Here is a 25,655-nt window from a genome sequence, read left to right as displayed (position 1 = left end):
GAAACAAAAAGAATAATGATTTTGTTCGTTTTGTTCAAGTTATATATTTTAGATTTTCAGAATCACAGAAACCCTTCAGAAATATGTGTAGCAGTCTTTTTTCTATCAATTTTGCCCAAGAGTCCACATAAATACCAATAATTCTGTAAAATTAAGTCGATGTTTAGGTTAATAGTGACAGCACTTTTCTCTATAATCCTGGACAAAACAGGATTCAGTTGACATTCTCGACTTGTTCGACTTGCGGCGCCTTTTGAAAAGTTCGAAAATGTCGCGGCGCACCAACAACTTTTAACAAAATTTGTTTATCATTTGAACTCTTTCAGTTCAAAATTTCAAATACAAATCGTAAAAAAATCCGTCTATGTTATGTTTTCTTCATATCTGAAATAAAGGTTCTTAAAATTAATTGTTTTAACGAAAATTTCTTGAAGATTCACAGAACTTAACAAACAAAATATTTTGTGGGGATATTTTCAAAATGAAGCAATTTCCTGAAATTTGGAAAAAAATGGATATAAAAATGGCAGCCAATTAATCGTCCCATAATAAATTAAAAATTTTCCATAAATAATTCGAAAATTGCCAATAAATAACCCCTATTTAAGAAGCAATAATAAACTATAAAAGTTCCATAAACAATTCAAAAAGCGGATAAATAAATCAAAACTTCTTATAAATAATTGATTTTTGAGCAATAAAAAATGTCAGAATTTCCACAAATAAATCAACAATTGCAATAAAAAACTATATTTTTTCCAACAAAAAATTTCGAACATACTACATCTTAGAACTATGATAGAAAAACTGAAACTATTGTGCAAATTAACAGACAATCGCTTGCTGTCCGAACTCGCTAACGCTCGTCGGACTTTAAAAAAGGATAACATCTCTGTTCGCATTATACCGGGCAAATTCTTGGATCTGTGGATTGCCTAGAACCGAATCGACGCAGTTGCGGCGCATCGGCTTTCGGAAACTTCGGCGGCCTTCTGCCGCCTCAGTTCCTCAATCCTCTATGCGGCTTCACCGTATGGCTCAACCAGTACTTTTACTTTGCTCATTATTTCGTATTTATTGCTTAATTTTCAATTGCTTTTTTGATATTTTTCAATTGGGAATTTTTGAATTATTTATGGAAAAATCAGATTTATTTATGGAAAATTTAAACTTTTTTGTTGGAAAAAATATAGTTTTTTATTGCAATTGTTGATTTATTTGTGGAAATTCTGATATTTTTAATTGCTCGAAAATCAAATAGTTTGAATTATTTATGCACTTTTTGATTTGTTTATGGAAATTTTATAGTTTATTATTGCTCCCACCCCTACTTTTTTATTGGCAATTTCTGATTTTGTTATGGAAAATGATCACTTTTTTATGAGTCGTTCATATTTTAGCCACATAAAAATAGATTATCTAGAACCTGTCTGGACAACTGACGGCGATAAGTTTTTTTTCGTTTTAGAATTGCTTTACGATAGTGATGTCATTAAAAATATTGTCCCAAAACGTTTGAAACAGCATAAAGGCCATGATTGACAGTAATAATTCTGGAAAGCACTTCAAAAAGTCCATTAAATATTTAGTTTGAATAACATGCTAATGATAAATTCGAAAACCAAGCTGAATAATATATTGTTGTTTAATAATTTCTGAATCTCAAAGAACATTTTTAGAATCCCGCAATTCAAAAACTTGGTAAAAATCCAAAACTTTTATTGGGATATCGCAAGTTCTGTAAAACATTAGAAGACTATGGAATATTTATTTTTTAAAGCGGAGATATGAACCGCCAAACCTCAAGTACTAATCTGAAGGTCTGAATGTTGATTTGCGCTGCAAAGTTAATCAATAAGCTATCATAAACAGGAAACTTATCGATCATCTTTTCAGCGCAAACCGAAGTTTTGGTTTTCTAATTTGTGCACTTGAAAATTCAAGGTTTCGTCAAATATTTACCTCAATTAAAATTTTGGAAGAGGAAAACTCCCTTTGCGTGACTTTCTTTTTCGAAGTCTTCCTCAAGAAGACAAGGATTTGGAATTGAATTATAAAAGGTTGCAAGGCGACACTAGTTTCACTAAATAAATCAAAAACATATAAAAGGTATTTAAAAATTTAGAGTTTGATCTATTGGTTTTGATTCAAGATCCTGCGGCGCACCTAAAGAATGTTCGCGGAGCACCAGTGCGCCGCGGCGCACAGTTTGGGAAGCACTGCTATTGATGTTTTCCAATAATTGAAAAATAGCCCCCCTTTTCAGTATCTTCGCCCCCTAATTTTGATTTTTCAAATTTTCGCCCCCCTGGGCCTGATTTTCGCCCCCATGGGAACGATTTCGCCCACTTTGGGAATCACTGGACTAGAGAGTACACAAAGGCTAATGTGTCTTAGAGTGGCCAGTGCATACCGGACCGTCTCGAAAGACGCGGTATGCGTGCTAGCGGGCATGATGCCGATAGCACTGGTGTTGGCCGAGGATGTTGAATGCTACGATGAAAGAGGTACTAGAGGTGCGCGACGAAACGCCAGAACTTCGTCTATGGTGAAATGGCAGAGAGTCTGGGACTCTTTAACCAAGGGTAGGTTGACACACAGGCTCATACCGAGCGTGTCCCGGTGGACGTATAGGCCCCATGGCGAAGTGAACTTTCACCTGACACAATTCCTGTCGGGCCATGGGTGCTTCAGGTGGTACTTGCACAGGTTCGGGCATGCAGATTCACCCTCATGTCCGTAGTGTGCAAACAGGGTGGAATCGGCGGCACATGTGCTCTCAAGGGGCGGATCACTCTTGTAACATTAGATGTATGAAAAAATGGGCTGCATTCAAATGCATTTTCATGCATTCATTTATCCATTCAGTAAACAAGCAACCCATGGCTTTCTACAATACTTGAAAGCTGTCATTTTCCAACAACCAACTTTGTCAACCTCAACTAGCGCTAATACAATCCGGATTCGCTGGTTGGGTCACGACTGCGCCCCGATTAGCGAATCGTGTTCGTTCGTTGGGGCCACTAACAACTGATCATAATGCTCTAGACACACGCAAGTGACGAGAAATACGTCACGGAACACTCACATACTTGCGTAAACGTTCTGTATACAGGAGCAGTGATGCGACGGCGGTCAGCAACTATGATATTTGTTAATAACTTGAGTACTGGTACAATTCACTGATTGCCACCAAATTCTTGGTGGCCCCGGCCAGCGCACATTGGGCAAAATCAAGCCCAAAAGTGGAAAAAATTTATAACTTTCTTAAGGCAAGACACTATGTGACCATCAATGGCTTCTTCGAAAGCAAATTTTCTCAAGAATTGGTTGGTGGATGATTCATGTACGGGCAACTTCTCTGAAGCGAGTTATAGAGCCCGTTTTACCCCAGTTCCCCCTAAAATTTGTGAATTTCTGTTATTTCACGACACTTGTTATGATTTTAATGATTATTTCACTGGGATACCATCGCCCCACTCCCATTGAGTAACGTTACATACAAAAAGTTATTAATATGTTGGAATTTTAGGGTGTTGTGGGGTCAATAAGGCAATGGTATATTTTCAAGGTAGAAATTCATTTTTTATTTTTATTTATGATTTTTCACGTGACAATAACTAAATAAATGATCGAATGCACATGGTTTATTCCTAAAGAAACCATTTTTGGCGAGTTTGATCTCAAATTATTGGTTATATTTAAGTTTTCCCGCATACAAATATGAGTAGTTCCCATCCTTATACCACCGATTCCAAACATTTCCAAACGATGAGCCATTGCTTATATACTCCAAAAATATCCTAAATATTGTTTGCGCATAGCCCCATAGACGGGAGGTGACGGCAGCATATAGTTTTAGAGCTTAGTTCACCCAAACTCCCCTATAAACTTATTTTTACCCTTCTTACACCCATTCTTCTTCTTCTTCTTCTTCTTCTTCTTCTTTATGGCTCTACGTCCCAACTGGGACTTGGCCTGCCTCTCTCCAACTTAGTGTTCTTTGAGCACTTCCACAGTTATTAATTGGAGGGCTTTCTTTGCCAGCCATTGCATGAATTTGTATATTGTGAGGCAAGCACAATGATACACTATGCCCAGGGAGTCGAGAAAATTTTCCCGACCGGAACGGGAATCGAACCCGCCGTCTCCGGATTGGCGATCCATAGCCTTAACCACTAGGCTAACTGGAGACCCAATTCAGTAAACAAGCAACCCATAAGAAGGGTATAAATATCGCTCGAAAAACCAACTTTCGATCCGAGGCCCGGAGGGCCGAGTCTCATATACCAATGAACTCAGCTCGACGAACTGAGCAAATATCTGTATGTGTGTGTGTGTATGTGCGTTACAAAAAGTCACGCGCGTTTCTCAGCCGTCTGTCAACCGATTTGAGTTCTTTTGGAAGCAAATGAAAGCTACTACATCCTAGTAGAACGCAATTGATTTTTTTTATCGATTGGACGTTTGGTTACCGAGATATCTCTCGAAGAGTACTTATGAGTCATACATCTTAACTTTTTAAGATTTTTGACCAAGTGTATCATAATAAATATTTCGGCCGTTTGTCAATCGATTTGGGTTCTCTTGGCACCAAATGAAAGCTACAGCATCCTAGTAGATCGCCCAGAAATTTTATTTCGATTGGACATTTGATTACAGAGATATCATTCGAAGAATAATTAGGATTTATACAACTAAACCTTTTGAGATTTTTGACCAAGTGTATCATAATAAATGTCCTAGCCGCCTGTCAACCGATTTCGGTTCTCCTGGCACCAAATAAAAGCTACAACATTCTAGTAGAACCCTATACAATTTCATTACGATTGGACATTTGGTTACCGAGATATCTTTCAAAGAGTACTTGGGAGTAATACAGGTTAACTTTTTGAGAGATTTTTGACCAAGGGTACCATAATAAATATCTCACCCGTCTGTCAACCGATTTGGGTTCTCTACCCACCAAATGAAAGCTACAATATCCTTGTATAAGGCCCTGAAATTTTATTTCGATTCGACTTTTGATTACTGAGATATCTTACGAAGAGTATTTCAATAAATTCTTTTTTATTATTATTATATTTATTTGTTATCTTGCATTAGTTTTTGACCAGTCTATGGGAAGTTATTTTTCAATAAATAATGCTGACCTCATACAAAGTATATACTAGCAGGTTATTGTTTTCAACAAAATTATAAATAACAAATTACAAATACACAGGAATTCTATGAAAACTAACAATATGTTAAATGAAAGCATTGAATTTATATATTGTGGGAAAAATGCAAAAACCGGACAGCCAAAATAACTAGCTAATGCCAAAACTGATTAACTTAGTAGATATATGATTATTGTCCTTCCTTCACCTTAACCATGAATACCAAGTACTTCGGAGCTAATTTATTCGACTGATTAAGAGATATTAGACAGAGTGTATCTCGCTGATTTTCTTACGCATTTGTTAATCGATTCAAGATCTTTTGGCAGTTAACAAAAGATACAATATTCCAGAATATGTAAGCTATTTTTTAAACATTCCATACAATATTCTAGGAGGTGTCTAGCATTTCTGGTAGTTTAGTCCATAGTCCATGATGCTATTTTGGAAACCAATCCACTAGATGCCAAATCCACAATATTTTCTAGAACTTTTGGTCAATTACACAAAATAAATATGTTAAATACAAATAATACAACAATAATTTTTTAAAGTGTAAGAAGGGTTCTGTTCGAGTTTTATTGTTTTTAAATTAAAACAACTGAGGGGGTTAGAGGCAGAGGGGTGTAAGTGACCAAAAACACAGCGCAACATTTTTTTGTCTCAAGAACAAACTTATGTGTCTCCGAAGGATTTTGGGCCGCTGAATCCGAATCCGGGCTCAGATTTGCTCCAACACGTCACAATGTTTAGCTATACCTCAATTTATAGGGCAATATTTGCGATTTGGGCTTTTTTGACTGCAAGCCATTAAGCAAGGAAATATTTTTTTAAGCAATCAAAAGGTTAATTGGTCAATTAACATCTAAATTAACGACTCATGCAAAATATTTCGTTTAACCTAATAAAATTTGATAGATTTAAGCGTTTTATGTTAGTATGAAAACTTGCATACAACTTTTGGAGGGTGACTTGTATGGGAAATATCGTCCTAACATAAATCGCTTAAAACTATCAAATTCGATTTGGTAAAACGAAATATTTTGCATAAGTCGTTCAATTAGATGTTAATTGACCAATTTACCTTTCGATTGCTTAAAAAAATATTTCCTCGCTATTGAGCGCTTGCAGTCAAAAAAGCCCAAAATCGCATATTTTGCCCTATAAATTGAGGTATAGCTCAAAATTGTGACGTGTTAGAGCAAATCTGAGCCTTGATTCGGATTCAGCGGCCCAAAATCCTTCGGAGACACATAAGTTTGCTCTTGAGACAGACAAAAAGTTAATTTTTGTTACGCTGTGAAATTCAAAATTGAAATAAATATCGCACGTGATTCTACGAGATCAGCTTTGCTTGTTGCCAAAGACCCATAATTTTTAAAAATGTTTGAGCATATTTAAACATTGATTGAAATTATGACGCTTAACCGTTGAGGAGATTTGTTTGGAGGCAGAGGGGTGTAAGTAATTTATTATATTTACATGAAGTATTGCTCAACATTGTTTCAATCAATTTAAATTCTCAAGTTAATAATGGCAGTGATGGTATTGTACTATTTCGAGTCTTACTGAGAGGGGAAGTTACCTTTTCGTCATTTGCCCTTCTCATTATCCATTTCTCACTCACGCCAGTATTTGCAAAGTCTAGCTTTTGGAAAAAGGTAAAACTTTCACTCGACTGGCTGACAATATCACCTTCTTTTCGTTGCACATCGTGAGTACGAATGACGATAATGTACCAATTAAAATTACAACACTGCATTTTATTCACAATTGTTCATTCCCAAATTTAGGATTTTATGACGATCGTGAAGATCAGAATTAGGTTATCAATTTGATTACCAAAATTTTGTTCAGTCTCACGAATTCAAGCGGTGCTTTGCTAACTAGCCGACGTTTTGGCTGTGTTTGGCAGTCTTCTTCTATGGAAAATTAGGTCTATTTCTCCTAAAAGAAGGCTGCCAAACACGGATGAAACGAAGGGCAGTTAACAAATTACCGTTTGAAATCGTGAGACGTCTAAACTCCAAATTTCAGTACTCGTTGGAAACCACTGTCAGGGACGAGTTTACATACGCAGTATTACACTAAAAGTGCATCATTACGTCGTGTATGGTGTCGTTGAGGCTCTGTTTTAGAATCCGTATGATAAATCATTAGATTAAATCGTATTGTTGGCGATTTCCATAATTTGGAAGGATAAAACATGTATTAGTAGCGCACGCCTATCAATTTATACATTTAACCCTCGAGCAGTCGCGTCTTCGACCACCTGCAGCGAAGTCACGCTCACGTTGTATACCACAAGCGTGTATTTTTCATGGCGCGTGTACTCAGTACACGACACGACCGCTCCCGGGTTAATAATGAGTTTCTGTCTGTCTGTATTATCCTTATAAACTCGGAAATATCTAAAACGATTGGCGTGAACATTTGCGTTTTTTTTTTTCGAGCCGGGGAAGATTCTAAACAACTTGAAAAATTAACTGGCAAAAGAGGCCCCAATACACATAACGGGGGACTTCTCTATGGAGCTGTGTATCAAAAAGCCGCACAGCCGGTTTACTATAATTTTTGGCTTTTCAATATATCAGGTTTAAATGTATTTTTATTTACATTTAAAAATAAAATAAACTTACATTTTTGAAACTACTATGATGATTAAATTGTAGGTCCTTACTTGTATAGCCGTGGTGGTCACGGCACTGGCTTTCTTTCGTTTCACTTAATGTAACTCTAGGTACACTGAAACAAACTACAAACACTTTATTAACTAAAGATAGATTGTATGTAATAATAAAATCGATGCACCACACCCGCGAACCGAAACTCCAACCAAACTCACGCCGCAAACGATCCCACCGGACAACGACACCACAACAATACAACAACGCCCCGGTGTCAATCGCGGGTATTTTAACTTGCCGTCGCAAGAACTCATTCTACCGATCTGAAAAGAAATTAGAGAAAAGAGAAAAGAAAAACCGGGCGTCGTCCGCTCTGGCTTCATTAGTTCGGCCACGTGACTGAGACCTTGTTGGGGTTCAGTCAGCGCTGCCGGGCGGCAAACAAAAATTAAAACGAAAACATTTCTCCGGCATTGGAGCGAGAACGTTACATCACCAGGTCAACCAGCAACAAGCAGTAAGCATTCTCTCTGCTTGCATTGCTTGTTTCAGCACCATGGGGAAATAAAGGGTCTTTCTTAGATCAATGGTGATCATTGATCTTTAGAATTATTCAATACTGGGAGGGAAATGCTGCCCCCCCCTTAAATTAAGTTTTTATTTGTGAAGCAGCTAGCGTATACATTTGCGGGTTAAAGATTATCCCAAGGACTACTCTACATTATTCAATTCTACCTTTTCTAGAACAAAAATATAACTAAGTTTTTTTTTCTCTTGCAAAAACGAACTAAACTAATCCTTATTTCTTTCCCTACTCTAAGATGATTAACCTTCCTCCAGACGCTCAAGTCTATCAAAATGCCACTTCGTGTTTGTGTTGCAATAGAAGTTTCATCGACCGAAACTAGATTTCAAGCACCAAAAACGGGTTATTTGAAGGGTTGTCCATTGAACGAAATCTCTCAACCAACCGCCATATTCTTTAAACTCGGAGTACCTCCCAAATAGTAACCAACATCCTTCCATTGCACGTACGTAACCAACAACCTTCTATCTGCACAAAGTCGTTTTCATGTGTTGAGTAGTTTTAGCTACCTATCACCATTCCCATTCCATCGAACCACTCTCAGAGATTCGTCGAGTGTCTCTTCCATGTCACCATTCAACTCCGTGAAGTTTGTCGGATTCAGCTGGCACATGTCATATTTCAGCATTTCAGATGCCTAATGACTCCTCCCTTGGCACAGCTCGGAATATTCTTCCTATTCCAAATGCATAACTTACTCCCGAAATCAAAGACTAGGATTTCCGGTCTAACATGGCAATTTAAGCAGCAACAGCCCAGCATTTCTCCATCGGCGCTAAACCATCACCTTCAAACGTGTAAACCTTGTTCGTCTTAATCGGGCAACTCCCAACGGCTCGTCCTTGTCGGCATGACTAGCATCGCAGACTACCGCTCCATGATCCTTCTGACCCTATTCTGTCCCTACGAAAAATTCAAATTCCGTCTCCTATATCAATTAAGTTAATCACTCCAATAAATAGTAAAAGAAATACTCCCTTATTTTTAAAGATTAAAAAGTACGAATTAAATACGAACTATATTTTGTTAACTTTTAAAAAAAGGCATTTAATTATTTTTTTTTCGAAATACTTTTTTTTCGAATGTTTTTTTTTTTGAACATATCTTACTTTTTTTTCGAATATTGTTTTTTTTAATATATATTTTCAAATATTGTTTTTTTTTCGAAAAATGTTTTTTTTTGCCTTTTTTCTTAATAGGTTTAACATGTGTAATATTAATCAAATATTTCACCATGAATTGGCCTACTTCATTAGCCTTATGCCTTCGGCAAATTATGTGACAAACTTGAAAGTAAGGAAAAAAAAAACAATTGATCACAATTGAAACATCTTCAGAAGATCATTTCTGTCAACCAAAAACAATTTGCATTTTATATTCCATCAAATCTGGATTTCAACAACAACAAACAACAAACTTACATACTACATCATAATGTTGCAGGGATGCAAGGCAATAATCTATTTATCTCTCTTGCATATCCGCAAAAGCTTAAAAATAAAATGAACTCACCGAGTCTCTAGGTACCTTACTTTTTCGTCCTTCTCCGTTTGTTGTGGCAAGTCCTTGGCTGCCGGCATTGCTCCACCCCTTTCCCTTTTGAGGTTGTAGGTTGGGCCTGTAAGTATACTCCATTTCTCTTGATTAACTTGTGTATAAAACCACATTGTAAATATCATTCCATATTATTCTTACAGAGGATATGGGTTCCTCTAATCTCTCTTAATATTTCATTATTTCGTAGAGGTTTTGGATTTCCTCTTTCGTCAAAATTTGTAGACATTTGCTTTGTCTCCTTTCTGTGTTTTTAATTTTCTCATAATTTCATTTAAATTTTCAGAGGGCTTTTGTAAATCCTCTCTTAATTCTCTTAAGTTTTCATATTCGTTAAAAAAAACGCTTAATTTTGCTCTCGTATTAGTTTATGTACTATTAAATCATTGGAGGGTACGTGTTCCTCTCCTGAATCATCTCTCCTTTCGTTCAAATTTTCCGTTTATTATGTTATTGAAGGGTGTGTATTGCTCTTCTTTATTATTTTTCTTCAATTATTTCCTTGTATTTTATGTATTTCTGGAGGGTGTGTTTTCCTCTCCTTAATTATTTATTTCTCTTTGTTCTTTGATATCTATGGCCCTTACAGAATAGTAGTTACTCTGGTTTTCCAGCCCTTCGGTACATTCAAAACTGAGTTTGACGGACGCATTCATTGTTATAAATTAGCTGTAGGCTCATAGTTTATCAATATTTTTTTTTGTTATGTAATTCCTCTCTTACTTCCCTTTTAATGTTTCATTTTATATTTACTGAGGGTATTCTATTCCTCTCATTTTTAATTAATGTTCACTTATTTTTATAGAGGGTATGAAATTCCTCTCATTTCAATTAAATTTTCATTTTATAATTATAGAGGGTATGAAATACCTCTCCATTTCACTTTTAATTTTCATTTTGTATTTATTGAGGGTATGAAATTCCTCTCATTTTTCATTTATTCAATTTACCACTTTATCCTGAGCGGTGACAGATGAATATGATTTTCGCTTATATTTGCACTGATATTATTCATATCAATCTCTCTTTCTGTAATAGTTAATGTGGTTGGTATCATGTAGTCACTCTCTATTTCTTCTATTACACTAGTTTACAGCATTTTTGAACTCGGTAAGCTGATGATCATTTCTGGTGTAGAATCATGCCCTGAGTTCGAAAACGCGAAAGAAAAAAATTACAGTAGAGCGGAATTTTTTTCGACTTTCCATACAAGGTTGATGATTTGAAATCGATTTTTGTTCTATTTTTAAGCAAAGTCGCTCACTTCAAACATCTCATTCTCCGTAATCAATGCTTCGATTGATCTGAAATTTTTACTGTAACTCGCCTACATATGATATGTCAAATAAACGTCGAAAGAGAATTTTTAAGTTGTTTTTTTTCTTATTGAAAAAAATACATTTCTTCAAAAATTTTTGGGAATTTTGCTGAAATTTAAGAAGATCGTACCTAAAACTCGCCAATATCTTGAATTTCATCAATCTGACGCAAAACCTGTATTCAGATGATCGAATGGTATTGTATTCAGCTTTCAATTTATGGAAAAAGATTTAAAATTGGTTGAACAAAACACAATATATTTGAATTTTAGTAAATTACATATTTTGAAAAGTTGCAAAACTCGATATTGAGCTAAAACTCAAAAACTGTTCTACTTAAAAAATTTTGATGGTCGGTTTCGAAATCAGCACTAAATTATGGTTCAAAAATTTTGGTCGTTGACAGAAGTTCACGACTTTCGTTTTATTTTGTAAACTTGTGTTATCGGTAGGCTTCGGCTACCTTCTCTCCGTAACATAATTATGTTACAATTGTTCCATGAGACTTCATCTCTGGATTCGACAAAATATCCATCATTTTCCCTATTAGCTCATCGTGTCGGACCGTTTCCTGTGGGGTGATAACCCCTAAGTGAACTATATCTTTACTCCTTATTGTGGGCTTTTGAGGAGGGGGACAACTTGGTCTCGGTTTGATTGGATCAGTAGAGTTATACCCGCTCTGATTCGAACACGATATTCGTCCTCTAAAGCAGCAGATAAAAAGAACAATTAAAAATACTAACATTATCAATGCGCCTGTTCCTACGGTTGTAACTGTCCACCACGAAGAAAGGGGTGAGTAAATTAAGTTTTCCAGAAAAGGTTTCTCAATTTTGAGAACATCTACATCGACTCCTAGGTCAAAAAGTTTCTTACGATCGTAGAATGAAATTTTTGAAATGTTTTCACTTAACGCTGGGATTAATTTCGTGCTATGTTCATACAAGGACCCTGTCACCCCACATTGGCTGTCATTCCTTTGATTTCTTGTCATAAATCTCCTTTCGTTTCTTTTTTCGATATTAGCAGATTTTCTCGTGATTTATCGTGAAGGCGTTTTAAGGTGGATTTGAGCTCATCGGCGTAATCGGAATAGGTCAATTCCATATCTCTCATCTTGTAGATTGAGTTCGGAATTCTTGCGGCTCTGCCATATAACAATTCGAATGGTGTAAAACCAGTTGACGAATTGATCGTGGTGTTATACTGGAATGTGAAGTGTGGAAGGAGTTGATCCCATGTTTGAGGATCTCCACCAATAAATTGCCGTAAATAGATTTTCAATTCCCTATTGGACCTTTCAACGAGATTTGCCTGTGGGTGGTATGCTGTGGTTGTAATTTTCTTTATTTTCAAAATTTTGCAAACGTTTTTCATCAGTTTGCTAACGAAATTTGCACCGTTATCGGTTACGAGTTCCATAGGGGCACCAAATTTACATATGAAGTTATCTACAAATGTTTTGGCTACGGTGTGGCTTTCTTGATTTGCCATGGCAGCGACTGTTAGATATCTCGTAAACTGTATAACTAAACCGTATTTATTGCCATTGTTTGAATCCGGTAAGGTAACAACATCCATATAAACTTTTTCAAAAGGTTCTATGGATGTGGTCGTGATCTTCATTGGGATTTTGTGGGCTTTCCTGATTTTATTCTTTTGACACGAGTCACACGCAGAAAAAAGCATGGTAAAATCAAAAATATTCCAGGTAAACTCAAATAAATTGTCAATTTGTTCTGGCAACAAAAATAAAACTGTTTGGAGCAAATCGAACGTCACATTTGAAGCAAATTCAATCCATTTTTGAAACAAACATGTATCTTCTGACTGGTAATGTTAGAAACAAATGTAAAAATTTTTGTTTTTTTGTGGCAGGTCGGCCCTACGGAAATATTTGTTTTCCAATTAAATTAACAAAATTATTTCCTTCTCTAGGAAAATCCACTTCCCGCGTGGCACTTTCAATGCCAACATCATGTAGATAACATACGCTCCCGAAATCAATGGGATTTCGTGGAAACTTTTGGTGAAACTTGCCTTTTTTTGCAAGAGGAAAACTTGTTTGGTGATGCAGCTGGAACTTGAGAGTTTTGTTTATGTTCTCGACGGCGGAACGGGGGGCTCTTCAATGGGTATTGGAGAAATCAATATGTAATTGAGTTTGTTTTAAAAATTAATATTTTAGTTTTAAATATTTTATCAGTTTACCGAATAAACATGAATATTTTTGTTTCAAACGAACGAAATTTGTCTCCGTGCACATTGTTTTGTGTAATTCTCTATGTCTCGCCTCATATTTTCCCATGTAAATAGGGTTTTAAACCTGTTCCTCATTCGTCTGGCTCCTACATGACCGCCTAGGGGTGCATCATGGAATTCGCGAAGGATGGTTTCGACTTGATTTTTTTCTACTGGAATGCGTTCTGATTCAGCATTGTACAAAGACATGTGTTTATTAAATTTGCCTGCCGTAAATTGAAGCATTCCTAATATCTCGAATTGCTTAATTTTTCGAAAAAAAATGACATGGAGATTTTTTGCTTCAGTTGCAACAAACCGCTGAATTGAGATTCAGCTATTTATTGCCAAAACGATATTTTTTGCCATTTCTCGGGAATGGGGCGTACGCCACCCTTTTCCCCAATCATTTGCAACAATTTTGCATTTTTCGCTCATGCCAAAGTAAGTGAAAGGGAAACCAACATTTTGGGATCTCGGCTTATATTTTATGGCATAAACATCGGGCATGGTTTTCAACATATGTTGAAGCCTTCTGTGCCTGTATTCTGGGTGACGAAATTCAAGTACATACAGGGTCGTCTTGATGAAATAAACAATTGCCTAGAAATCCGATCGTAAAATGGGTTGAGAAGAATGATCTGATTGTTTTTGCAACAAGAAAAAACTTGGAAATGCATAACCTTCCCCGAAAAGAAAGGTAATCACAGACGACGATCATAATTGGATCGTAAAATTATGTTTTGAATCGATCGGACGACCGTCCACACATCCATGCTTAGAAGGCGTGAAAATTCTAACGCATGAGTGATCGTAAAACTAAGACGGGCGACGAAGAAAAGTAAACACTATAAATTTATGATCGCCCGGTGCGTTCATGAAAAATCAAGTTCGGGGATGATGATGATTGGTGTGGCCCTTGATGACTCAGCCACTAAGGCAAGAAATTTTGAGATTGAATTCGCGAGTACTTTCGCTCCCCTCAGAATTTTGATATGATCTCACAGATGTGAGAATGTGGATGGGGGATGCTATGATGCATCGGAGATTTAGCCTTTCTGTTTTGTTTTGGGGAGAGTTTTTGGGAGGTCCGAATCTCAGAGGAGAGAATAAATTGGCCATTCGTTCTGGAGGCTCAATTAATCTCGCGGATGTGAGATGGCGAAATGGGAGGCATAGGGAAAATTGATCATCCGTGTAGGGAAGAGTTTAGAATTGCTCTCACGGATGTGGGAGATGCAAAGATTAGAAAAGAGCGTAATTAATAATCAATTATGCATGGGGCATTTGGAAATAAATTTCCCTCTGGTCTCGGAGAGAGTCCTGGAAAATTTTGATCGGATCATACTTATGATCAGGAGAATAAGAGTTGATGGTTAGGGAGAGGACCCTTATATAAGGGGTAGCAGATCCAAGGATCGAGGTCAGTCAGTTTGTGTTTAGAATTTTTCCATTGTTAATCTTGGAGCTTGAGCTCGACGCCATTTTTGGCTTATCGACTACTCTTGTTATCCATGTTAACTTGGAAAAATTAGTTGAGACCAGTTTGCTTAGGCTTTTCCCATTTAAACTTGTGAAAAAGTAGTTCAGTTCAGGCAGTTAGTGATTCAGTTTAGTGGTTTAGATAGTCAGTTAGTGTGTTTCATTTGTAGATGTTCATTTCTAATTCAGTGCACTGTGGAAATTAAAATATTTATATTCGGAAAATAAAGTAGTGTAGTTTTAAGAAGTGTTGGAGAATTTTTATAGATGATGACATATCTTTAAGTAAACGCGTTCGGTTGCAATTTTGGAAAGTGATCCGGGGGGGTCCCGTTACAGTTGGTGACAGCGGAAAAGAATTTCCGTTTTAGAAGAAATTTGGTGCGTCATTTCTGACTGGTGCGAAACTGTGCAAATCAAGGAACTGTTTACGTGCAACTAAAAATGTAGTGCAAGCAAATAATCAAAATGATCCAATCTGTTAAAGTTGAAATTAAACGAACTCTTAAAGTGGACAACAGCAAACTTTTGAATAATTTACAAACATTCGGTTAACTTCCACACGTTGTTTTTAACTATTTTTTTCGTGTGCAAATGAACTGTATGTATATCTAAAAAACTAAAGAGTCAAAAAGCGTGTTCCAGTTAAGAATTTGAACAAACCTTTTTGATAAATCGAAAAATTATAATCGTGAATTCAAGGCTACTATACACAACAGAAGTGAGGAAAGTAATGTAAGCATATGAATGCTTTTTAACCATCTATTATGTTCTATTTATGCTGTAAATTCCTTTAAACAAATTTGCAATCATGGAATTCAAAGCAATAATAAATAGAGATTTTGGCAAATAAAAAAAAAATAAAACATAAAAATATTCCGAATTATGATGTTTACATTTTTTTACCAAGCAATTACCAGCTGCAAGCAATTTGCATTTTTTTGAGCAATGTCTGCAGCAGTTCAACAAAACTTCTCAACACTTCCCACTGCATTCCAAAACTCAATAGATTTCAAGATGCATTGCAGACATTTTTGTATCTCGATGAGTTTTGTGCCAATCAATTTCCTGCCAAATTTCACAATAAACAACTTCATTTAAATCTAAAGGGAAATTCAAACGTTTGTGTCTACCGATTTTTTTTAGCAGACACAAATTTGCAAAAAAAAAACTAAAAAAATTAAACAAGGTTATCAGGACTCCCTTAAATGCAACATGAAAAAAAATCGAATTCTTGGAAACTATAAAATCAAGGATAATTTTAACCATCATTTATCTGGATGATATAGTTATTGTTGAATAATAATGCAGGAATGGCATGAAAATGTATGCCAAGTTTAAAATGTTTTGAAAAATGAAACAAAATAATTTAAATATTTATCCTGAAAATAGCAAGAACCTTAAAACAAAAATAATATGATTATCATAACATTCAAGATACAAATCTAGAAAATGTTGTTGTTTAAATATCGACTTTAATTAAAAGAACTGCATTCAATTAACTTAATTGCAAGATGGGAATTGCATAAATGGGAATAAAAACTTTCTGTCAGGTAATGAAATGTCCATACGAAAGAAAAACTTTGGGAAACCATTATGATTGGATCGAAATAGTCCTATTTAAAATTTTGTTATTTGTTTACCAGTTTGAAAGACATCTTGAGGAATATTTTAGGTACTTCAAATTTTGTTATTGCATTCAGAAAAATAAAGCCTTCACAATATTTGGACAGGTTATGTCACATTGAAAAAAAATCCATTTTTCCAATTCAGAGAGAATGCTTAGGTGTCAGGAAATAGTGACACAATCTTGAAAGAATTTCACGGTCTTTCGCTAGATGTGTACATTGGAAGCAAAAAAATGTTTAAACGTTCAAGTCCATTGATCATTTGGGAAATATGAGAATAAATATTCAATAGTTTGTCAGGCAATGTAATTTTCAAATAACGTAAAGGTTCAAAACATTCCAATTTTAGAATCTGGAAAGTTGTTTAACACAAAAATATCTTACGAAAAAAAATAAACTCCAACATTTATGAAATTTTAAACTTAAAAGTAATAATAAGGAAGAAAAAAAAACTTGCCTTTTTTTCCCTTTTTCGTTCCCACATTGACACTACTATTGAATACATCAATACAATATCTAAAATAAAAAAAAATAATAATAACTAAAAATATTAAAAGCACTTAGAAATGGATTAGAATGATTCGAAATTTATTTGACATAAATTTCTATGGATATGTTTTTTTTTCGCGCACTCTGAATCCCCGGCCTTGTTGTACGGGTAGATATAGTCCACTGCACGGAACACGCCTAGGTCCCATCGAATGACCTGGTTAACTTCTGAGCATTCTTTAAGTTGCATGTCCCAAATAAAGACGATGTGACATCCCTAGAAAAAAAAAAGAGAAAATAAATCAGATTAAAAACAAAAATGAAAACTAATTTTTCTAGCTGAATTACACTTACCATGTTCTTTTCTCCGGTATCCTATAGCACTGCAAGTCGAAAACGGAATGAAGCTGAAATTTGTTTTCTCTTCTTTCGGCTATCACGGATAAGGAAAGAGACGCGACAACGTTTTCGTTTTGCTTGCAGATGCACATTTTCTATCGTCACAAGCCACTTACTGTTGTCGCAGCAATTACTGTTGCTGTAGAATTTTTGGGTGTCAATGCCTTCGTGTGCGAAGAGAAGGAGTGAAGAAGTGTGTTTGCAATAAACATAATGGATTTAATTTTCCAAGGGAAGAAACATGTGGTAAAAACAAACAAGAATAGATTCGCCTCTTGTTTTTTTTCTCATCATTGATTAGGGATCAATTAGATTATACCTTCAGTTCATTGCAAATGTATGGGTTAAAAAACGAGAACAAATCGAGAAAACAATCGCATAACAAAGTATAAATGATTGGGCTACAACAGTAATGAAATTTTTAAGTTTGTGTAATATATAGGTAAAAATACATCTGATTGAACTAATTACTAAATCATGAAAATAAGGAATAATAACATAAAATAAAACGTTTAAGATATACGGAAACGAGTAATACATGTATTTTTTGAGAATGAGTACACCGGTCGATCGTATTGCTGCTTTAAGCGCGCTATCAATTTGCAGATTTTATTTTTAACAAAAATGATAAAGCAAAGTATCGCTTAATAACATAATAGCGAGTTTCCTAGGTAATAGATCACATAGTAATGACAGAGACACTACCAAAATCTTCATGAATGAAATAATGAACATTGATGCATGTTTATACCATGGGAAATTTTTTAACGAAAATGAACTAAATACCCCTATTACAAAAAAAAATCGTAACGAAATTCTAGCAGGTCGATAATGAGCTGAATACTTCTAATTTGAATACGACAAGTCAAAAAAATAAAATAAAATAATAATAAAAAACAACGAATAAAGGGACAAATACATACAACCGGAGGCTGATACAGAACCATTAATACAATTAATACAAATTCATATGAACATTATTCGGACCAAGGTGCACCATATCCATTGGATAGAGAAAGATAAAGATAAAAATATACAAAAAAAAACTAAATCTGGCATCGGAAACTAAAAAAAAAAATATGGCATATAATGGAAATTACATTGTCGACGAGTCGTCAAATTCTGTACCATTTGGAAAGTTAAAAGTCAGGCAATAGTTTTATCTATTTACCTATGTTTGTTTGCAAGAATGAATGATTGGACAAGGTGTTGGCCACACCAGAATGAATGTGCAGAATATATTAAACGAGATGTTTGAAAATGAAAAGTATGGAATTGGACAGTTTTGTTTTCCCCACATTGCTAAAGTACAGAATATCGGAGGTTTGGTAAACCAAGCTACTACCAGGAATGACAATATTCCTGATTCATCAAGGTACTGTATCTTACGATACTAACAAGTTCTTGAATGAATAATAAATAATATGCTTAATAAATATGCCAAGAAATATAAAACATGAAATATGAAAAAAAAAACTATGCTAAAGAAAACGGAAAAACGAAAATGGCATGGTTTGGTAAACCTAGCTACCACCAGGAATACAGCACTCCTGATTCATCAAGGTACTGTATCTAACGATACTAAAAAGTTCTTGAATGAATAATAAATAATAAATGAAATAAATATGCCACGAAATGATAAAAAAACAAAAAACGCGAAGAAACGAAGAATCGATAAAAAACGAAAATGGCGCGGTCTGGTAAACCAAGCTACCACCAGGAATGCAGCATTCCTGATTCATCAAGGTACTGTATCCATTGATACACATAGTGCTTGAATGAATAATAAATAAGCCATCAAACAATAATGAATACCTTGGGTCCAGAAATGAAAAAAAAAATAAATAAATAAATCAATGGTCTGGTCTGGTAAACCAAGCTACCGCCAGGAATAGAGACATTCCTGATTCGTCAAGGTACTGTATCCAGCGATACAAAAAAGTTCTTGAATGAATAACATGACCATGAAACGAAAAACAATCAAAAAAGAAAACGTTATGGTAAACAAAGAAAATGAAAAATGGTTCGGTTTGGTATACCCAGCTACCACCAGGAAAAACAAACTTCCTGATTTCATCAAGGTACGGTACTGTAATGGTACGATAAAGTTCTTGAATGAAAAAAAAAACAGCCAAATATTGCTCCCAAAGATAAGAATAAGACTGTCGGTCTTGCCTGTTCCAAATATTAAAAAAAAATGAAAATCATATAAAAACATCATGAATATACAAAAAAAATTGATTTTAACATGCATCAATGATTCAAATCGATAATTTATGACCAAGTCGATATAAGGAAGAATAAGAATAAAAGTGCTGAAACCAAAAATAAAATCTAAACTATTTGTTCATCTACAGAAGAAGACGCATAAAAAAGCATTAATTGAAATTCAGCAGTACAAGCAACAGACACATAAGAGAGAAGAAGAAGAGATGATAGATCAAATGCGACGGACACAGGATGAAGAAGAAGCGATCGTGTAGTTGATGTTAATGAACAAATATGGGTAAGAAATCAGAAGACTAACCAACATATATATATATTTTTTTTTTCAGGAGCAAATGTAAGAGCTAAGTTCTCTTTTACCGAAAAGTACAAAATTATGAAATATTGTCACATAACACAATACAGAAACGTGGGGATTATTTTTGCGAAATTAATTTTCAAATGTTTAAGTTAAAAAACTTTTTGATAAACTGCGGGTATGTTAAACAAGATTTTTTTTAACATTTATACAGGAAGGGAAATTGATTTTATTTCAAATAATTGTAAATGTTGGAAATTTTTTTCCATTTATGGTGGGAGATGAAAATTTCAATTAGCATGGCTTTTGTCAATTAAGGGAATTTGTTGGAAAATTTTTCATAATAACGTGTGTTCAATAAAAATATATCAATTGTAAAGTGCTCATAATTAATAAGCAAAATAGTCGTTTGAAGCTTCTAGATGAATAAGAATCAAGAGAAAACATAGGTCATTAGGAAAGGTGAATAATAAGACAATAATTCAAAGGCAACAAGCTTAAACTTCAACCATACAAACATGGATGTATGGAAAATGAAAGAAAAAGTTCCAGAAATCATCAATCAGAGCTCAACGAGCAACATCGGAACCGTATTAACAGGGATGTACGGTAATTGAAAGAAAAGTTCCAGCATCTACAACGAGTTCATGATTGGCGAGTCTATTAGGTTGGTCAGAAGGGTAAACTGAGCATCAAACATCAAACATCAGGGTTAACGGAGCATATATTCTACAGTCAAAGATAATTGTTGCAGAAAGTGTTTATACGCGGATTTCAACCTATTGGGAAGGAAAATGATCACTCATACATCAAATTAACCAACCTGGTTTATATTTCACAAACACATAAACCATTTCCTAATACCAATTCTCGGACGAGAAAACATCAAAATTCTTGTAGCCGGCATTTATTAGTGGATGATTCAACAGCAGCATAACTCTCAAGTTGCATTTGCCACTAGCAACAAACAATTTCCACCAAAGAAATAGTCAAAATGTTCTTAGCTGAGCAAGTAACAGCAACACAACCAATTAGAGGAAGGATGACATTAAATGCATTAACGACAAATACAACAAATATTTCAGCAGGAAAAAGCCACATTTTCTAGCTGTCGTCATATACGCAAATTTCAACAGTATCCTAAGGCAGCAAGAACCAATCGATATACTGAAAAAAAAACACAACCAACAAAATTCGTTTTTCACCACAATGATTTTAAGACTATTAATTGGAATCAAAAGGACATTATGCGTGAATATCCTGTTTTCAATCGAATAGACAAGTGGACACAAGATTTTTCTCACGGAACCAGAAATAAGCAAAAGTTTCAAGAATCACGTAGAATTGAAGTCACAAACGAGGAAAAAATTACCGTTACAAAGGAAATCAACCATTAGGAGAAATCAAAGAAGCAGTATGGGAATCGCACAACAGTTAATCACCGATAAACACAACGAAGCAATGAGAAGAAGATGCTTGGTTTTTGCCCTAATGACTCACTTAAAGACTCAGCCATGACCAACAACATCGAAACATCGGGATTCATCAAAATCAAAGTATTTTTATATCACAATATCACGGCGAAAACGGTAGCGGAATACGGAGTCAACAGTTGCCATTTAGAATCACAGGTATGAATCTAGAAAAAAAAAAACAATAACAAGAAAAAACAAGAACAATAATCTTATTATAAAACTTTTGAGGATTAAACTTAACTTGAAAATGATCAGCCAGGGACATTACTAAATCAGATTCAATGGAAACAAAACAAGAGCACTATAAAAATAATATTTATAAGCAGAAGGAAAGCAGTATGTAAATCAACTCTTATTCGGAAAAAAATCATAGGACCAAAAACATGACCAACATTTTAAAAAAATTAAGAAATTTTGAGAAATTTCTTAATTTTTTTGCGGGAAAAGTAAGGGAATGCAACAAACCGCTGAATTGAGATTCAGCTATTTATTGCCAAAACGATATTTTTTGCCATTTCTCGGGAATGGGGCGTACGCCACCCTTTTCCCCAATCATTTGCAACAATTTTGCATTTTTCGCTCATGCCAAAGTAAGTGAAAGGGAAACCAACATTTTGGGATCTCGGCTTATATTTTATGGCATAAACATCGGGCATGGTTTTCAACATATGTTGAAGCCTTCTGTGCCTGTATTCTGGGTGACGAAATTCAAGTACATACAGGGTCGTCTTGATGAAATAAACAATTGCCTAGAAATCCGATCGTAAAATGGGTTGAGAAGAATGATCTGATTGTTTTTGCAACAAGAAAAAACTTGGAAATGCATAACCTTCCCCGAAAAGAAAGGTAATCACAGACGACGATCATAATTGGATCGTAAAATTATGTTTTGAATCGATCGGACGACCGTCCACACATCCATGCTTAGAAGGCGTGAAAATTCTAACGCATGAGTGATCGTAAAACTAAGACGGGCGACGAAGAAAAGTAAACACTATAAATTTATGATCGCCCGGTGCGTTCATGAAAAATCAAGTTCGGGGATGATGATGATTGGTGTGGCCCTTGATGACTCAGCCACTAAGGCAAGAAATTTTGAGATTGAATTCGCGAGTACTTTCGCTCCCCTCAGAATTTTGATATGATCTCACAGATGTGAGAATGTGGATGGGGGATGCTAAGATGCATCGGAGATTTAGCCTTTCTGTTTTGTTTTGGGGAGAGTTTTTGGGAGGTCCGAATCTCAGAGGAGAGAATAAATTGGCCATTCGTTCTGGAGGCTCAATTAATCTCGCGGATGTGAGATGGCGAAATGGGAGGCATAGGGAAAATTGATCATCCGTGTAGGGAAGAGTTTAGAATTGCTCTCACGGATGTGGGAGATGCAAAGATTAGAAAAGAGCGTAATTAATAATCAATTATGCATGGGGCATTTGGAAATAAATTTCCCTCTGGTCTCGGAGAGAGTCCTGGAAAATTTTGATCGGATCATACTTATGATCAGGAGAATAAGAGTTGATGGTTAGGGAGAGGACCCTTATATAAGGGGTAGCAGATCCAAGGATCGAGGTCAGTCAGTTTGTGTTTAGAATTTTTCCATTGTTAATCTTGGAGCTTGAGCTCGACGCCATTTTTGGCTTATCGACTACTCTTGTTATCCATGTTAACTTGGAAAAATTAGTTGAGACCAGTTTGCTTAGGCTTTTCCCATTTAAACTTGTGAAAAAGTAGTTCAGTTCAGGCAGTTAGTGATTCAGTTTAGTGGTTTAGATAGTCAGTTAGTGTGTTTCATTTGTAGATGTTCATTTCTAATTCAGTGCACTGTGGAAATTAAAATATTTATATTCGGAAAATAAAGTAGTGTAGTTTTAAGAAGTGTTGGAGAATTTTTATAGATGATGACATATCTTTAAGTAAACGCGTTCGGTTGCAATTTTGGAAAGTGATCCGGGGGGGTCCCGTTACACAGTCATGAAGGCTAAGTTTCTCCTTAATGTCTCATGGAGCTTGTAAAAGAAGTTCTTACTATTTATAAGCGTATTATTTTTACCATTCAGAATGAACCCGATGATAGTCATATCTGGTATAGATATAAATCCTTTGTCAACATGGTCCTTTATCCCATGTGGTAGTTCACATAACTGTGACATTTCCTTGTGAGCCGTCCTGCTATTCAAGATAACCAGTCTGACATCTGCCGCGTCGTTGGTCAGGGTATTCGAAATTTCGAGCTTCTCAATGTCTATCATATCTTCACTGACTTGCTCTGAATATTCTTCGTATACGTTTTCTGGTTCATTTTCTCTATCAGTCTTTTCGTCACAGGGAAAAGGATCGATATCGAACAATTCATTACCTTGATTTTTTTTCCGCTTCGTCTGGGGTAATAATACTGTCCAACACTTCATTTTGTTCGTTATTTTTGCGTTGAAGTCTAGTTACTACCGCGATGGTCGCTTTACTTATTTCATTATCATGATGTTGGCTTTCAGTTCCTGGTAGTCGTGATAAAAAGTCTGCAACAACGTTTTCTTTTCCCTGTTTGTAGCGTATGTCACACTCGAGGCCCTGCATCTTCAACCTTAATCTAGTTAGTGTAGGAGATGATTCTTTAAGGCGCCAAATCGAAACTAGAGGTCGATGATCGGTATAAACGATGAACCGTTGGTTATATATGTAATGTCTAAAGTGCTCGCAAGCCCATACGATAGCTAGAAGCTCCTTTTCAATGGTGTGGTACCTAACCTCTGCACCTACTAACGCTCTACTAGCGAATGCTATCGGTTTGTCTGTCGTTTCTCATTCGATAATACTGCTCCTATTGCATAATTGCTGGCGTCCGTTGTAATTACAAATGTATCATCGTAGTCTGGTCTGACCAGTAATGGTTCTGATGACAGATATTCCCGTAGTTCATTGAAAGCTTTTTCGCATTCGTTGGTCCATACGAATTTAACATCTTTCTTTAGTAAGTCGTTTAATGGTTTTCTTAGTCCTGCAATATTAAATATAAATTTTCCATAAAAATTTACTGATCCCAAAAATGAGCGCACCTGTTTCACAGTTGCGGGAAGCTTCATGTTTTTAATTGCTTCAGCATTGTTACCCATCGGTCGAATTCCATCCTGGTCAACTATGTGCCCCAAGTACTGAATTTCTTCCTTAAGGATATGACATTTCTCTGGTTCTAACTTCAGATTATGTTTTCGAAGTGCTTCCAAAACACGGTATAGATTAGAATTATGTTCCTCGATCGTTTCCCCAAAAATAATTATGTCGTCAAGGTAGACTATTGCTTTTATTTCTCCAAGTTCGTATAAAACTGTGTTCATTAGTTTTTGGAATCGGCATTCTCGTGAACTCGAAGTGACCCTTAGGAGTAGAAGAAGCTGTTTTGGCCGCATCCCTTGGGTGTATAGGGACTTGGTAAAATCCCGATTTTAAATCTAATGTTGAAAAGTATTTGTTATTTCCGATAGTATCCAACAATTCGTTGATTACACAGCGCAACATTTTTTTGTCTCAAGAGCAAACTTATGTGTCTCCGAAGGATTTTGGGCCGCTGAATCCGAATCCGGGCTCAGATTTGCTCTAACACGTCACAATTTTGAGCTATACCTCAATTTATAGGGCAAAATATGCGATTTTGGGCTTTTTTGACTGCTAGCCATTAAGCATGGAAATATATTTTTCAATCAATCAAAGGATAAATTGGTCAATTAACATCTAAATTAACGACTCATGCAAAATATTTCGTTTTACCAAATCAAATTTAATAGTTTTAAGCGATTTAAGTTAGGTACGATATTTCCCATACAAGTCACCCTCCAAAAGTTGCATGCAAGTTTACATACTAACATAAAATGCTTAAATCTCTCAAATTTGATTTGGTAAAACGAAATATTTTGCATGGATCGTTAATTTAGATGTTGATTGACCAACTAACCTTTTGATTGCTTAAAAAAAATATTTCCTTGCTTAATGGCTTGCAGTCAAATAAGCCCAAAATCGCATATTTTGCCCTATAAATTGAGGTATAGCTCAAAATTGTGACGTGTTAGAGCAAATCTGAGTCCGGATTCGGATTCAGCGGCCCAAAATCCTTCGGAGACACATAAGTTTGCTCTTGAGACAGACCAAAAGCTAATTTTTGTTACGCTGTGTTA

At 35.5% G+C, this 25,655-nt stretch overlaps 1 protein-coding gene and 1 long non-coding RNA gene across 2 annotated transcripts in view; one reads left to right on the top strand and one right to left on the bottom strand.

The window, feature by feature from the left end:
• LOC134288092 (uncharacterized) overlaps nt 1-25,655 on the top strand; it is a 66,231-nt gene that overhangs the window by 26,217 nt on the left and 14,359 nt on the right. The window lies entirely within an intron of this gene.
• LOC134288091 (uncharacterized) lies at nt 768-24,983 on the bottom strand. The gene is made up of 2 exons (XR_009997746.1): nt 17,446-24,983; nt 768-17,368 (listed from the first exon to the last, which is right to left on the bottom strand). It is a non-coding gene; the product is annotated as an uncharacterized LOC134288091 (long non-coding RNA).

Source organism: Aedes albopictus, chromosome 2 (assembly GCF_035046485.1).
Source record: "Aedes albopictus strain Foshan chromosome 2, AalbF5, whole genome shotgun sequence".
Taxonomy (NCBI): Eukaryota; Metazoa; Arthropoda; class Insecta; order Diptera; family Culicidae; genus Aedes; species Aedes albopictus.
Note: the sequence above shows the minus strand (reverse complement) of the source record. Positions and strands in the feature narration are given on the sequence as shown.